Consider the following 18,496-nt stretch of genomic DNA (forward strand, 5'->3'; position numbering starts at 1 on the left):
TAGTTTGTTTTTTTTTCGCGAAAATGGAGACGGAAGCTTTTATTGTAGAAATTCTAGCTAGACCAGCTATTTGGAAGTCTAGCCACCCGCAACATAATTTTTCATCATGCCTATATTTTTCATATTTTTGGTGGAATTCTCCGTCTGTAACACGATTTCTATTTAATTCGTGTACTCCACTATATCTTCCAAACATTAAATCTTGAGCATAAAAGCTGCTACTCTCCAAACAACGTCGAGCTAACTTTGATAAAGCTATCTCGTCTCCTCGTCTACACTAGTCGCGGCGGCGAACGCAACTGCCCGTGGCATGCTTACCGCGCCGCGCGACTTGCCGCGCCGCCCGTCGCGCCGTCGGTCGCGCCGCCGGTGTCCGTGGCCAGCCCGTAAATTATGAAATCCTATTTGACTATGTCAGCAAATACTTAAAATATTTCAAAATAATAAGTAACCATGCCCAAATAATTTGCTCATTAATATTGATGATATGTAATATGTATGATGATTAATATTGACGAATATGAATTCTACAATACGCCTTGACTATAAATACTTATGCCCAAGTACTGGAATCCTACTCCTTTTTGCAGTCGTGCAACAAAAGTCACCTTTACGCTAAAACATTTTCTTTTACTACGACTGATAAAAACTCGTTTTTCGAATTAATTTTATTATATCAGTCCAAATAACAACCTTGTGTTAATTTTGGTACTTTCTTTTGATAGTAAATAAAACAGTTAAAGTAGGTACAGGAATAAATTTTATTTGAAGGTTGAATACAATGTATCTCTACACAATGTTAATTACATGTCGAAATTTTATTTATAAAAAAATATAGCATCGAATTCGATTATGAAATAAATCACGAAGTTAAAATTTGTTTGTGCATCAAAAATAGGAATGTAGGTAATTTTCAGTGTAGGATCTGTTTCTCATAATAATCCTATTAAATTATTGCATATCAATCAAGAAAAGAAATCTGTATTTAATTTGGTAAAATTATAATAACAAATCTACAGATTGCTCTTATCCGGGTAGAAATAAAATCAATAAAAATATTTTTCTACCACTACATCAGAATTGGTCCATCCATTACCCATTTTCAACATAACATACACGCAAAACAGTAACAACGTGTCCTATCATATTGTAATGTATGTACTATCTTATTTACTGACCTCCACATTCCTTCATTATCTCCGATGCATTGTCACTCCTTATGTACTCAATGCAATACGTGAATACAATTAATTAAATAATTTGTATAATTACATTGGAAACAAACGCTTTAATTAGCCATTTTTGGAAGTAGTAACAGTTTTATAAGGAATTTTATGTTACTAGGCGAAAAAAAGGGCTTTGATTTAGTAGATTTACGTCACGTACCTGATATTATTCTTTTAACTCTGTAATTAATTACAATTTGACAAATAACTCGTTAGAAGAATCTTAATAATCTGTTGGTTATAGATAGTCTGTGGACTGTGACGTTATGCCAAAGTTAAAATGGCGCCATAAAGGATTTATTTCAATGATGAATTTATAGGCGGATTAGATTTTACTTGATTAACTCGTTAAATAAAAAGTTTTTATATTTAAAACAAAATAAGGCGGTAATCAATAAAAAATAATTATGACGCGGTTTCGTGGGATACCAAAATGCAGTGGATAGAACAATGGATAGAATCGAAATATAGAAGTATTTTCGTTGACTAAAATAATTTCATAAAGGTACAGTAAATATTTATATTACGAAATTATTCAGACAAAATATTCATTGCAAGTTATTGCCCATAATATGGCTCTTCCCAACAAAGAAAATAACACTTAAAAAAAAACGGCTGCGACCATAATCAGAAAACTTTCTATTCTAAATAATTTCTAAACTGTTACAGAATATACAATTCTTGCATATATATCTTACCTGTATCTAAAATATAATGAAAGTATATTTTACTTTAAAATATACATTTGTGCATTACGGTAGTTAACTTATAAAATGTTAATTAGCAGTAATTGGCATAAATTAACCTCTTTAAATACAAGTAATTTAAAATATCAGTGACATATGGTTTTTTTAGGACAAGCGAAAAAGCCGAATAAAACTTCCCTTGTTCTATATCCACTTATCCAGTAATGAAGTTTTCGTAAACAAAAGAATGTCTTAAATACCTACATGAGTTAATTGTAAAGATTTGGGATATGAAATATTACCTATTTTTTGTTGTTAGAATAATAGTTTTACATATTTTACTCTCAAAAAAAAACTACCTCATTTTCTCAACTCATAAGAAGTTGATTTGAGGGAAAAAAGCATCCTGAATTTAATTATTTTCTTTAAGTAGGTACTACTTTGCCGTGAAAGCACAGACTTTCTTATTTACAATATAAGTACGGATTTTTATTGGAAACGAATAAATACACATACAGGTATATTATTTGTACACAATGGGTTAGTTTCACAGGCTCAAAGTTTACCAGAGCTTTGAAGCGTAACTCCCTTCTCAATGACCTTAGAAACGTCGCGTGAACTTTTATTTCGATACTAAATGATTCATTCGACTTCGTTCACAAAGAAGTAAAAGATCTATACATATAATAAAATCGTAGGAAAGTCAAAACTGTACATTGAATATTTTTTTAAAAGAATACATAATCCATGATCTATAATCGATATAGAAGCCAAAAATATAGTTTTTAGAATTTTTGTCTGTTTGTCTGTTTGTCTGTTTGTCTGTATGTTTGTCCGAGCTAATCTCGAAAAGTACTGCATAGATTGACTTCAAATTTTGCATGAATATTACTAACAGGTCGTGTGAGGTTTTTTTAAACATATTATCATGCTATCACCTCCGGGGGAGGAGCTGTGAACCTTTACTTTTCTTACGTATTCCGTGTACTACGACAGCGTACAATCTAAAGACTCATGTTTAAATGTTGTTTTTGAGTAAGCCATGCTATTATCTAGCTTTACACTATAAAAACTACGTCATTTACGTAATTTGGGCAGAGAAACTGTTTAATGAATCTTAGTACTATAAAGACAAATTTGATTCAGCGCCATCTATGGGATTTCGTAAAAATCAAATCAATTTACATGTTATCACTACTGAACACAATGTTAAAAATTAATAATTTAAATATAATTATGTTATTTATTTATTTAACTCTTTAACCCATAATAAATCTTCCCTTCCCTATAAGGTGCGCTTATATAATTCGTGTGAATATACTACATTTTTAAAAGTGAGGGTAGATGTATATTATTTTAAGTCAAACTAGACACCATTACAGTTAATCTAATATTGATTGTGTTCATTGGTTACATTTTTAAAAATCTTCGTGTTTTAATAATTCGATCACGAGGCGGGACTCTAATACAAAAAGGTTAGTTCGTTGATAATTATTATTCCTTCATCATTTACATGTTGTTAGTAAAAATATACTTTGACTGTTAATACTTTTGTTCAGTATTTATCTGTATGATTATTGCTTGGTAATTAATATCTATATTTTCATGTCGTATACCTCATTATAAACATAAGTGTGATGTGAAACTAGCTGGATTTATTTTTACACACTCACAGTCTTATATTTTGTGTTAATGTTAAAATAGTATTAATAGTGTAAATCATAATATTTTTTCAAAGTTAAAAATATTTCCTTTTTTCTGATGGTGTTGCCATCGAATTAAACCGCGCTGTCGTTTCGTTCACAAAAAGTCATGTTATTAGGACCGAATATGTAGCCGCCTCAACTTACGGAAACGAGAGTAACCTGCGTTGTCTGTTAGTTATTGTATAGTCGAATTTAACGTTACATGGAAATTGGAATCTAAATATATGTATACCTACTTATATTAAATCTGTAGAGGTCAATTCTGCACATGAAATATATTTCCTAAATAACTATCACGAGGTGATTAGAGATCGACATCGACGTCAAAAATGTTTGTCCGTCTGTCTGTCTGTATAACCGTTATAGAAACAAAAACTACTCGACGGATTTAAACGAAACTTGGTACAATTATTTTTCATATTCGTGAGCAGAGCAGCAACTCCATTTTTAAGCTTTCGTCGCGTGTGCGTTCTTAATGCGTGTATCTTAATGGTTAAAGCTACACAGAAATCAAGTATGAAAGAAATGTTCTCCATATTATATAAAAAATATCTCCCGACATCATAAATGTCTATCTTTTATGGTTGAGCTTAGGAGTTCAAAGCTTTCTGATTATATTTGTCTACTAGCTGTCCCCGCGACTTCGTTCGCGTGGAATAGTGACTATGGGACCTATGACCATGGGCTCAGGGTGGGGCAACAATAAAAAATCATTTTTATTTTCATGCTCCCACTCCCGCGCCCACTCGCACTCCCATGCCATATGCCACGTTCAGTCCTAATCCCACGCCCACGCCCACTCCCCTTCACAATTAGTACCTACCAGATCAAAGCCAGGGTAAGCGCCCCACCCAGCCCCACCGTGGCTACGCCCATGCTGAATTACTACTTAACATACAATTATTGAGTAAATACGTACAACCATACTGTACTGTTGTACTACCATAAATAATTAAAAGAATTGTTATTAAAATTTCTTACTAAACTGAGCTAAAAAACTTACGTACCAAATTATTAAAGAAAATCAAGAAATGAAATGCCTAACCTATACCAAATAGTTACTACATATTATTGTAATTAAAAATTATGATTATGATTAGTATATAATATCGAAAATCAAAAAAGAAATGCCTAACTATAACTAATTCTACGTAAAATTTCTTTTAAATTATGTCATATTATTTTTTAGGAACCAGGGGGGGGGGAGAGGAGCAAATTCTATTTCCTTCCTTTCTTAAACGGATGTTTTTAATAATCTATGGTGTAGCCACTGATCAGCTTAATCGATACTCAGTTTTTATCAAATCCAGAAACAAATCCAAATTAGATCTTTCCTGTCTCACGCACGTAACTAAAGGCTGAAGAGAGAGAGAGCACGTAACTAAACCGTTGAGACGAAGAAAAGTGTATAGAAAAAGGAATAAATAATTTCATAAACTTCCCGACGATCTTTAAAAATAAATTATAACTTTCATTTTTTTCATTCCCACTTTTACCCCTATGTAGGTATAATAAGTGGATGAACCAATTTTGATACACTTTATCTAAGAACCAGCGTCGGAAAATATTCTGCCTAACAAAAAAAACCGCATCTAATTCGGTTTACCTGTTAGCCAGCTACGGTGCCATAGACAGACACACACACACACACAGAAATACATAGCGGTCAAACACATAACACCAGTCTTTTTGCGTCGGGGGTTAAAAATATAATACGACATAATTTAAAGAACATTTTATGTGGAAAATTTACCTATACACCAGGGTAGATAATTTTTGAAACAAAAAAAAATCGCAGTAGGATGAAACCCATTAGAAAAGGATATGATAAAAATGTAAGGAAAAATAAATAACGGTCAATCGGAGTTCGGGAAGTGCGAGGGGGGGAGGTTTTAAGAGAAAAAAATGGTTTCTCTCGATTTCTCGATAATAATAACACCTGCTAATTTTTTTCTACATATTTTAATTGTACAGACATCATCAGTGCCACCTAAAAAATCTTTATATATCGAAATTCGAGCAAAGTTAAGAAAATGAGAAATAAGAGTTCTCAAGGATCGTTAGAGATAAGAGGCTTACTATTGACCGAAAACAACATGTGTTATGCCGAACCTGAAACCGCTTCACAACGAGAATTGCGGCTCACAGCTGACCGCGAACGGCATGTACTATCCTGTGAGACCGAAACCTTCACTGAGAGGGTATATATAACGTCTCACAGCTGATCGCAAATGGCATATTGTACTATCCCGTGAGACCGAAACCCTCATGAGAGGGAATTACGTCTCACAGCTGATCACGATCGTCATATTTTATCTCGAGAATTCTGAAACTTTTACTCAATATGAAGACCGTTTGACAAATAATAGGATGCACCATAATATTATTCGATCTCTCGAAGATGAACATGAGCATAAGCAATGACTAGAGTAGGGACGCGAATATTACCATTATTTGAGACAAGAACGATTAATAAGTTTGTTTAATGAAAGATTAAGAATTGAAACTATTGGTCTCTTTAAACGGACGAATATAGCGAGAGGCCCGTCTTACTGCAGACAGATTTCGACATAGTCTTAATGACTTAGAGGTAAACATAGAAGATCAATCTACAAATTCGGTGGTGTGGTCCGACAAAATAATATAAAAGTGGGTTTGCTTATAACCTCACAATTGATTACAGATCATCTTCTGTATAGGCGATATTAACGTAGTATGTTCTTTTTGTAATGCTTTAAAGTGGAGTAAGGAGTCGGCTTTCGTTTGAAGATACGCCGGAACCTTTGAAATCACTACTTTTAAGTTTTAGAGGAACATGTGCAATCTAAACAGTTCTTAGACAATATTAGCTCTTATAGTATTGCGTTTTAAATGATCCTTTGGTGCTCAACAATTATCAGATGCTCCTTTCATTCTTACTTTTAAGATACAAGGTCAAGTTTATCATTTGATAGGATCCCTTTTGCCTGAAGGCCAACCTAAGTTTCTTTAAATATATTATTTTGTATTCGACTACGACGAATAATCGAATACAAGAAATCAATATTTCTCGAATTTAAAACTGAACTCATTTCACAATTTTAGAACATTATCATTTCACAATTTTAGTTATTTCATCAGGTTAATCCGTATATATTATGCGTTTTAAATCGACATTAGAAGCTTTTCCTCAAGATGGTGATATTAATATAAAATTGGTATAAATGCCGATAGACGGAAGTCTTTAGTCTATCAGCACTCAGGAATTCCCTGAGCGTGTTATAACGCCCAGGCCACAGTATTACAATTTTTCCTACAGTAGGGCGACGAATGTATTTTCGCATAGCAACGGAGGGGAACTCGTGGGGGGTAAAGTGACGCGGGCCACGTACCACAAACATGTTTAGTTTGTGGTACCAAGCGCGAAAGAAAGTCATCGTGTTTTTAGTAAAGTTACTATCTAAACTAACGTAATTTATTACTTAGGTACATATTCTATAATGGTGCGCTCAAACTGTTAATCTACATTTAATTTAGATTATTATTTTAATTACTAAGAAATGTAGAATTTAAATCACATTCATTCATGTTTTCCTCAGATATTCGATGTCTATGATTTTCGATGATTTTAAGATTTTCTTATCAGAGTATTCAATTTTAATGTAGTTAAATTTTATAAGAGACAATTAAGAACATTCAAAAATAAAGTGTCACGTATTTTTTTTAAACGACGAATGACGAAAAACGACCGAATCGCGGACGAAGTCGCGGGCAACAGCTAGTACATTATAAAATTATAAATACACTAGTGGTCCGCTCCGGCTTCGCTCGTGGTACCTACATGTTTAAACTATCCTATCTCTCAAGTTGGATCGAACTGCACATGGTGTGCAAATTTTATTATAATCGGTTAAGTGGTTTAGGAGTCCATTGAGGACAAACATTGTGACACGAGATTTATATATATTAAGATTTACGCAAACTTTTTGTCTGTAATTTTCATTGATAAATGTTTTGTAAGATCATGAAATTAGGTATAAAACTGAGATATATTCTTGTAAGTACTGAATATTTTTAATCAATTTTAAGGTAACTTTATGAGTGGGTACGTTGAGAGTTTGAGACTTGAGGCCTATTGTTAATTTTAAACCAAATCTAATGATATTTAAACATTAAAATTCAATTAATTTTACATTCGGAAAACACATAAAAGCCTATCCATATTTTTAATGTAACCTTAACCTTTAGAATAAACAATAAGATTAAATAAAAAGTAAAGATGCGCGAAGGCGTGGCGTGGGCGAAGCGAGCGTGTCTCGACTCTCGAGCAAACGCGAAATTATTTGCAATTATAGCAAATACAATATGTCAATTTATTTAACTTAGCAGTTATGTTTTATGTGTTTTAGTCTGCGGATTCAAATTCAAATACATATTTAAGTTTTGGTTTAAGCAGGTAGGTAGTTCCGAAGTAAAATATGGATTTAAAAACATTGAGATACTTCAACGCTACTGGAATTATCTAAAATGTGTTAAATTTAGTTACGAAAAACTAGTATTATATATTTACATTTTTTTGGATACCGTATAACTACATCGTTTTAACTTCTAACACACAAGTCACATAGTTCATGTAAAAAACGTAAAAGAAAGCATCTGGCCATTTATACTACTTTCTTGTAAAATAATATAACCCCTCCCTTGCAGTGTGATGCACATACAAACACTCATATTTTTTAAAATTAGTATATGTACATAACTCAATAATGCAAGAAGCGATGACACATTATAATTATTTGTAAACAGTCGAAGAGGAAATTTGTTCTGTGTATATTTGATATCAATACCCAGAACGGCTAAGCAATCGATGACGAAGTATTTGACATCAATTAACAGTTATTTATAACTTGCTGATGGCCACTTTTGTGTCATAAATTTAGCAGAACAGATAAAGTATGCGTTATTTTTATTTACAAATATAAATCTTTATAATTATTCATTCTATTATATTATGATATTATATGTCATTTATATGGATTTTTATTTTATTTTACGTTAAAATGAAATCGAAATTCATAAAAATAGTTTTCTTCCAGTAAAATAGAAATTACTAGGTTATCATTTATAATTTTGAGGTTATTTTACAATTTCTTTGACGTGCAATAATTTTCCCGCCAATCACAAGAGCACAGATAATCTATAACAATGACAGATACATCACACCCACGCTTGAAACAATCGTTATTTGTAAATATTTACCGATGTTTATGCGCAGTTCAAATCTCTCAGTTATTGTTTAACATTTTATTATCTTTGAGATAAATGTATTGTTTTGCGATTGTTATATGATAAATATTATATTACTACATATTACCTGTATTGAAAATAAACTACATTAACTGCATGTTAATATTTTATGAGATCACTTCCTGTCGGTCTCTCTAATTGTATGTATTGTATGTATGACTTCATTTAATGTGGTGAATTACATTTTATCATTTCCGCGATTTACGTAAAAATATAGAATTTAACAGACATTCCTGTAACGACAAAATATGTTCTTAATTACGAGCGTACCTATCATAGGGGTTTTCGACTGATTCTTTATAGTTGTACCTGTTTACAAATTTAATCCTAATTTTTGAGTAAAAGAACAACAAAATTTAATTTATCCTAAAGGCACATTCACCTTTATTACCAACTAGTGGTCCGCCCCGGCTTCGCCCGTGGTACATATTTCGCAATAAAAGGTAGCCTATGTCCTTTCTCGGGTATCAAAATATCTCCATACCAAATTTCATGCAAATTGGTTCAGTAGTTTAGGCGTGATTGAGTAACAGACAGACAGACAGAGTTACTTTCAAGGATTCATATAAAACAAGCATCTACATACTTACCTGTAAAGTCAAACAGAAGAAATACTTCATTTAATTATGTCATAAATTAATCCATGTCAGTTATATTGACCTCTGAGAGAATTGGTTGGAAATTATTCTATTAATCTCACGTAACGTCTATTTTTGTCTATGCGCACCTTTTTGTTATTTAATAGTTGTGTAAAACGTACGATATAATATAATATTACTAAACTTTTTCCAGTCTTTATTAACTTAAATCTATATACTAAAAATAATATTATAAAGCTAAAGAGTTTGTTTGTTTGTTCGAAATCGCAAATCTCTGGAACTATTAATCTGATTTGAATCTTTCGGTGTTAGATAGCTCATTTATCGAGGAAGGCTATAGGCTATAGGTATATCATCACGCTACGACCAACAGGAGTGGAGTCACGCGGGTGAAACCATGGGTCACTGCTTGTTTCTAATATAATTTCGATTTATCGAATGGTTATTTCATTAAAACTAGGTATAATATGTAATAATATGTTGTATCCAATATACCTAATAGGATTTGAATAGATACTCGGACGTTGCATCGAGATTAAAGCCTATGTCATGCAAAAAACTTATTACCGTCTAATCTATTTACCTAAATACGTTTATTTTGTTTTTGTATAAAATAATCACAGACGTATTTACTTTCATACATTGTTCCAATAAATGTTTAAAATACTAAATAATTAATATTATAAATGCGAAAGTTTGTTTGTAACTCCTTCACGCAAAAACTGCTGAACCTTGGATTAAGGGGATGAATTAATTTTTCTAACATTTACGGCCCTTTTTAAACCTTCGTAATTTTTATATTATTAAAGTTGTCGTGATGAAAATTCTTGACAAGAAAGTTCAATAGTAACACAATACGTCTACCGTTTTAGAAACATGATTCCATGATATTTTCTCGATAGAAAAAAAATACAAAGTTCTCATTGTTATTTTTTTTTAATCTCTGGCATCTTCAAAAGAACAAACGTAAAGTTACGACTTTTTGGATATTAACTATAAAATATACAACCTATACGTCTACCGTGTTAGAATTTTGAAATATGCGATGGTTTTGAAATAAACAAGAAATACTTGAAATTAGCGCCTGACCAGCCAATATAGCGAGAGCCGCCCTGTACCTTCCCACCCCGATCGCTGCACGAGTCATTCCCGCTACGGCCGTCACACGGAGAACTTGTGTCGCTTGCGCAATCGTAAAAAAGGGTGACAACACGATAAGACAAAATGAGACAAATGGGGACAATAAAGAAAATAAGAAGAAGAAACATAAAGGTTGGAGGAAAAAGAATGCTTACAATTGGAACAAATTAATGAAGTAAGTTGGTTTTATTTTAAATTTGATGATAATTGTATTAAAGACGATGTTTGATATGTACCCCTGTTTTAAGTACATAACGAATGTGTAAGATTTTTTCATTTATAGCATAAATAATCTTTTCAGAAATCCGGAATCCAGAAGGAAAATAAACCCACTGATTGTTCACAATGTGAACCCACTCCTTCGTAAGTACCTTTATTCAGTCAAAAATGTATGTTATCAACGCTCTACTGGTTTTATCGCATGATTCCATTTTTAGCAAAAAGCAACAAAGTGCAAAGAAATAAAAAATCATGGTGAACTTAGTGGAAGTATGGTGGACGTAATATGGAATTATGGAACAGGAGCTCGTTGGAGTAGTATTATATTTAAAAAAAAAATATTGTGTGGTTTTATGAAACTACGGTAAAAGTGAAACTGTTCGAATGGTTCCGAACACTGCTTTGTGTAGCGCATGTCGCGTGACGGTCGGCTGCCGAGACGATGTAATAAAAGTTTCACTTTAAAATACGAAAAAATTTGAAGAATTTCTTAGTAGGTGGTAGATAAGTATGTTGTATAAAGAATTTGATGTTGATATTTATTTCATTTATACTTACTACACCTGTGCGGGAAATTGCTTAGTACTAAAACCGGTTTATATTCATATTTACATAGTAATGTGAGTTTTCATTTCGAAAAATTTTGTGTAAGTATATTAAATTGAGTTCCTGGGTGATCTGGAAACACAATTGGGCCCGGAGGATGGCGCTGCAGTCACTCCTCCTAATCACATGAACCGATTTGGATGAATATTTGTGTGCACATTTCATTGTTGTGGGATGATTGGTTGATTCGTTTTCACATTAGCTAATATTATGTATTTTTGTTGTTAGAAAGTAAACTTAATTTAATGTTTATAATACATTATTATTGGTATAAATAAGCCAGTGTTCGTCTCACATTGCTGTACCTGCCTACCTATCCTACCAGGGCCTAACTTTGTTCTGGCTATTTTATTTTGATTATTTGTAATGAATAATTACAATTATAATAGAGTGCAAAAAATAAATACATGCGTCAATATATTTTGTGTTTTTTTTAAACAATTTTTTTATTTAAAAAAATATCATTCCGACCGCGGCTTTGCCCGCGTGGAATTAGGTTATATCGTGAATCCTGTTTTATCTCACAGAAGTGTTCAGTTCGGATAAAAAGTATCCTATGTGTAAATCCAGGCAATTAGCTATATTTTATCAAAATTGGTAATGTAGTCTTGACGTGATTAAGTAACAACTAACAAAAAAATATACAAATTAACATCCAAAGTTTCGCATCAGTTTTACTGTATTAGCGATATCTTCCACTCTTGACTTTGACTGAGAAGAATTGGGGTTTATAACTTCTTTCAGAAATAGTACCTTTCATTTCTGGGCATGATGTAATATCTACGTCAGCATCAAATTCTATCTAAATCAATTCAGTAGTCCGCGTAATTAGGTACCATTTCATTTTTTCAGAGTAACAATATTTTTTGTTATTTTAAAGATTATTTATAACCTGTATTATTTTGTAATAAAGTAAACATTACGAAATAATAATAATTAATAATGTCTAAGTATTTGTTAAAAATAAGATAATTTTGTGTTTATAAGCAAGAAAATAAAACCAATAAATCAACAATTAAATATATGTATAACAATATTATAACTGTATGACGACTCCATACATGTTTGTCCCGAGTCGGCCAGCGGCAGCGCGGCGAGTTTGCAAGAATGACTTCGCGCACACCCGCGTTCGCGATAGCGAGCTATTAGACTCCGCCCGCCAAGCAGTGGATTTTTTTTTGTGTATCGTCTTAAAACATAGGATAGTTTTTATCTCCAAAAACCCGCAAGAGCGGGAACTATGCGGGTTTTCCTTTGACCACGCGGGCGAAGCTAAGCTAAGCTAAGAAGCGAAAAACTAGTTACAGATAAACTTTTTACGAATATCGAATACTACATGTTCGACGTTATTATTATTATTAGTCATTTATTTTGTTTACTTGCCAAATATAATGTAATATGGAACTTGTAAGGGAAGGCACTGCCTTCTGAGATACAGGTAATTACCTAGTTCAGAAGGCAGAGCAATATTGTAATGTTATATTAATTGAAGTTGCATTTTTTCTCTTGTTTACAACTAATTATTCAAATACATTGATAATCTTAAAGCTGATTCAATGATGTCAGCGGCACCGTTCACACGACATTGACAGTACTGACCACTTGCTGGAGCCTGGGGCTACATGCTGCTATAGTCTACTTGATAAGTTGAAAATGGCGTAAACTAGAGATAAGGCTCTTAAAAATACGTGCGATAGCTCATTTGATTCGGAATGACGTCTAGAGAAATGTATCGGAAATGTTTATTAGCACACAAAAAATTGCAAAAGTTATAGGCAAATTAAGTTTCAAAAAAATAGGTATTTCGTTTATTGTTAATAACTCCGAAATTATTAACATTTCAGAAATTTTGAAAAAAGATTCTTAAAGAGGAGGAAATTTCCAACGAAAATCTCCCGACTCCCGGAATTGTATCTCCATTATTTATAATTTTAATTTAACGCTGAAAATAGCCCTCCGCGCGGCATTTTTAGTTAGCGCGCGCGGCTTCAAAACCGAGCACATCACACTAATTATTTTTTTAAGGTATTAAATATTAATTTAAAAATTAAAAAAAAATTATGGTGTATTCCGAACACTTCAAAGAATTTGCTCCCGTTGGAAATTTTACTTAAAGTTAATTTTTCAACAAATTAGACAAATGTTAACCAACGAAATTTTTTTGAACTTCCGTCCTTATTGCACATTAAAAAAAATGTTTAAATAATTGTCGGTAAAATTTTTCACTTCGTGGAGCCCTTCATATAAATATACTTAACAAGATCGCGCCATAAAAGTTTAAAAAATGTTAATACTTTGTTTATAATAATTTTATCAATTTAACAAAAAACTAGAAATTTCTAGTTTTTTGTTCAAGTTACTTAACTTGAAAAAATTATTATAAACAAAGTAATAAAATTTTTTAAACTTTTATGGCGCGATCTTGTTAAGTATATTTATATGAAGGGCTCCACGAAGTGAAAAATTTTACCGACAATTATTTAAACATTTTTTTTAATGTGCAATAAGGACGGAAGTTCAAAAAAATTTCGTTGGTTAACATTTGTCTAATTTGTTGAAAAATTAACTTTAAGTAAAATTTCCAACGGGAGCAAATTCTTTGAAGTGTTCGGAATACACCATAATTTTTTTAAATTTTTAAATTAATATTTAATACCTTAAAAAAATAATTAGTGTGACGTGCTCGGTTTTGAAGACGCGCGCGCTAACTAAAAATGCCGCGCGGAGGGCTATTTTCAGCGTTAAATTAAAATTATAAATAATGGAGATACAATTCCGGGAGTCGGGAGATTTTCGTTGGAAATTTCCTCCTCTTTAAGAATCTTTTTTCAAAATTTCTGAAATGTTAATAATTTCGGAGTTATTAACAATAAACGAAATACCTATTTTTTTGAAACTTAATTTGCCTATAACTTTTGCAATTTTTTGTGTGCTAATAAAAATTTCCGATACATTTCTCTAGACGTCATTCCGAATCAAATGAGCTATCGCACGTATTTTTAAGAGCCTTATCTCTAGTTTACGCCATTTTCAACTTATCACTCAGACTACTAGTCTAGGTAACCTAATATTGTACCAAAATAGCATATTTATATCACTTGATCGTTTAAGATAAAATTTTGTTTGAAGATAGTTTGTGTGTCGTGTTAAAAGATATCTACAACTTTTCTCAAACATGTATTTATTCAATAAGACTTTTCCTAGAAGCCCTTTTGAGTCGTTTTGATATAATTTTACCATTTACCATCAGACTGAATATACCTATAAAGTATAGGTATAGATACTAACTTATACATAGGTAATTAGGTAGTTAAATATATGAATATCCATTTACCTACTCGTTGTATTTTATAGTCCACTGTAATTATTTTATTTATATTCTGCTCCTATATTGGACTATTATAAAAATTTTACATCATAAATTAATATTTCAAAACACAGATAAGCAAGTTTCAATTTTACCCACTTTAAAAGATTTTAAATATATTTTAATTATTTGAACAATCTCCCAAAGAACTGTTTGTTTAGGATCATTTATCTACAAACTAATTCACACAGAGTCGCTAAAATTATGTTTCCTGTGAATTAAATGCTCAACTATTTTACACGCATTTCAGAGTTAATTTTAATTTTTGATGGAATAATGACGATGATGTGTTCCTTACCAGTATAGTATTTACTGGTAGAATAATATGTATTAGGGCCGATTTTTCAATGCTTGGATAAAACTTATCCGTCCAATAAATTATTACACGATAATATTAAAATGTCACGTAAACTGTCAAATACGGGCAATTAGAATACGTTTTTAAAATGGTAGTTTTATACATTATTCGACGAATAAGTTTTATCCAAGCATTGAAAAATCGGCCCTTAGCTGAATGAAAACTTTATTCTTCTCATAGCATTGTGGTTCTTTTAGTAACGGGTGATTTTTTAAGAGGATTGAGGAGGATTTGATTTTCAAAAAAAACACAAAAAACTTGAAAATGTTGATGTAATCTATAATGGAATTGATAAAACGATCAATATAATTTAATGTTTGAAGATGATTTCATGCAAATGATGGCCGCGGCTCCAGTTTAGATGGCCCATTCGCAAGGCCTAATTTCGGCACACTCTCTACAACATATCGGCCGGTATATCACGAATACTTAAATAAATAAATAATAAATAAATAAAAATTTCATTTATTTGCCTTCACAACTTAAAACTATTACAATGGAACTAAATATGTAAACGTGTAGCATTTTCGTTGTGAAGGACTAGTGTCTGAAATAGGTCTTTGAAAGACCTGTAGTACAGATCACTAGCCCCCCTCGCGGATAGCACTACTAAAATACATTTTAAGTTTCAATAACTAAATATCAATCGACAATAAGGAGAGGAAAACAAAAACAATAGACTGAACTTAAGTCTACTTATGCTTAAATAGTAACTTAAAATTATATACGTGACCAGTGTGTTAATGAGTGTTTGTCTGCATGTGTGTGTGCGCGTGTATATATGTATGTTTGTATGTTGAGTGTGTGTGAATGTGTATGTTTGTGTGTGCGTCTACTTGTGTGTGTGTGTGTGTGTGTGTGCGTGCGTTTTTGCGTTTGTGAGTGTGTGTGTCATACACAATAAGATGTTAATACAGTGAATTATTTTTTATTTTTTTATATTTAAAAGATTTTCAGTTTGTTGGTAATCTAGGGTTTTCAAATAATTAGTTACGGCTGATTTACAATTATATTTATTTTGAGGATATATGTTTAACGCTTTATTTATTAGGTTATAAAGAAAAGGTCCCAAAAAGCAGAAAAAATTGTGTGAGTGAAAACTTTTGAATTGTAAGGTCGGGCATATTTTATCTTTACGACGTTGGCTAGAATGTAGGTTTTTGTCAAAGACTAGTTGAGAATGCTGTTTTATGATTGTCTGTAGTATAAATGATTGCCTAACCGTCAGTAAGTCCCACTTTTTGTAAAGCTCGGTGGTAGGGAAACGGTAAGGGAGGCCAGCACCAACTTTGAGGATCGAGCGCTGGGCACGCTCAACTTCTATCAGGTAACTCTTAGCACTACCGCCCCAAGATGTGATACAATAATTTATTAAAGAGCTACAAAGGGCAAAGTAAACCATTTTAATGACTTGGTGGTCTCCTATATGTCTTAAGCCCTTAAAAATGTAAATTAATTTACGCAGTCTTGTAACAAGTACATTTATGTGTGGTTTGAAAGATAGGAGCTGATCAATAGTTATGCCCAGATATTTAATAGTTTCAGTCCTCTCGAGTATTGGACATTGGCAATTCGGAAGAATGGAAGAACAAGAGTGAGCTGCAATAGCAAAATATGTAGATGGAAGCATTTTATTTCTATGTGCAAAGACCATATATTTTGTTTTCGTAACGTTTAACGTTAGAATGTTGCGTTGTAGCCAGTTACAGACACTATTAAATCCCTGTTGAGCGTAATTGAATACCTCCTCCCATGAATTGCCAACAAAGAAAAGGGCAGTGTCATCGGCAAAAGTGATGACTTTACCATTGGAGATATTGAGGTTGCACAAGCCATTGATATAAATTAAGAAAAGCGTTGGCCCGAGTATACTTCCTTGAGGAATTCCATATTTAACTGATAGTTCATCACTAGTTGCATCACTATTTAGCCTGACACGTTGTCTTCTATCAGTCAAATAGTCACTGATTAGTTTTAATGGGATATCACGTACACCGATACTTTCTAGTTTATCTAATAGATATAATAAATGCTTCAATATTGGCTACCAGTGCGTCAATCGTTGCTGGTTTATCCCTGTAGGCATAAGAAATAGTCCAAAGGCGTTTGATCACGCGATCTAGGCGGCCAATCGACGGGCCCAACACGTGAGATAAACTGTTCGCCGAAGGCGGCTCTCAATTGGGCTATTATTTCGCGTGCCGTGTGGCATGTGGCACCGTCTTTTTGAAACCACGTGTGAGGCATGTCCAATTCTTCCATTTTAAGCAAAAAAAAATAAAATCGCCAATCGATGAAGTGCATCGCGCACTTCTTAACCGACTTCACACTCTCTTAACCGAGCATGCATTTTGATAGTAAAATTCAATAATTTGCAAGCGTTGTTCGTTCGTAAGTCGATTCATGGTTAAATTATAGACCAAACTGAACAAGTTTGATAAAGACACAAGACACGATTCACGCGTGATCTATCAAAAACAGTATTGCCAAAAAGAAACCAGCAAAAAAATCACCCTATACAAGTATAATCTGTATAAAAATACATAATATTAGGTATGTACTTGATGCCTCTAGGATACCAGTCAATGTTTGATGTAGTACTGCATTTGTATTGTGTGGTAGTTCGTTCAAAAACAAAAAAAACTATGCTTTACAAGTGAAACAATATTGTATCTTACACAAATCTTGTTCGAAGCATTATTATAAAATCTGAACGCATAGAAATAAATGGGTTCATCCAAGATATTGGACAAACTTTAACATCTAAATAAAAGAAAGAACGTAATAAATACATAATTTACTCAAAGCGACGGCATATTTATTTGATTTTATTTTTCTGAAGCTCCAGACTGATTAACAGTAGCTATTGACTCAATAACTATGCCTTTTAAAGTAACTCGTAATTCTACTACACTAGTATAAATTATAATTATAGTCTACTAATTTATAGTCTTAACTCGTCTCCATGTAACCTCACCACAATGCGTGGGTAGCCCGGAGTCGAACCCTTCGTTAGATCCTGCGAGCGCGCCGCGACCGCCTGTCGCCTGCGCCTGCGCATTCGCGTACTTTATATATCTATTTTGAACTTGGTAAGCGTATTTTTAATGTTTATTTAGTTTCTTCACGATGTAGAGGAATGTGAGAGTTTGATATATTTATTTTTATAAAGTTAAGTTCAGTTTTCTAATATTTTTGTTCTAGTAAACAAAGATTGCAATAATTCTTAAGCTCTGAATAGCTTTCTGCTCGACTTCCCTTGCATGAACTGTACATTTCCGAACAAAACTTTCAACCTTAAGT

General features: G+C 32.5%; 1 protein-coding gene and 1 long non-coding RNA gene across 2 annotated transcripts in view; both read left to right on the top strand.

The window, feature by feature from the left end:
• The window catches only part of LOC149903697 (uncharacterized), a 92,197-nt gene that overhangs the window by 10,720 nt on the left and 62,981 nt on the right, over positions 1-18,496 (top strand). The gene's annotated exons all lie outside the window — the stretch shown is intronic.
• LOC149903698 (uncharacterized) lies at positions 10,254-11,886 on the top strand. The gene is made up of 3 exons (XR_016457396.1): positions 10,254-10,818; positions 10,945-11,006; positions 11,081-11,886. It is a non-coding gene; the product is annotated as an uncharacterized LOC149903698 (long non-coding RNA).

This window comes from Colias eurytheme, chromosome 13 (assembly GCF_061535395.1).
Source record: "Colias eurytheme isolate Ceu_HAF_F1 chromosome 13, ilColEury1 Martin Lab GWU primary, whole genome shotgun sequence".
In the NCBI taxonomy this organism is placed as follows: Eukaryota; Metazoa; Arthropoda; class Insecta; order Lepidoptera; family Pieridae; genus Colias; species Colias eurytheme.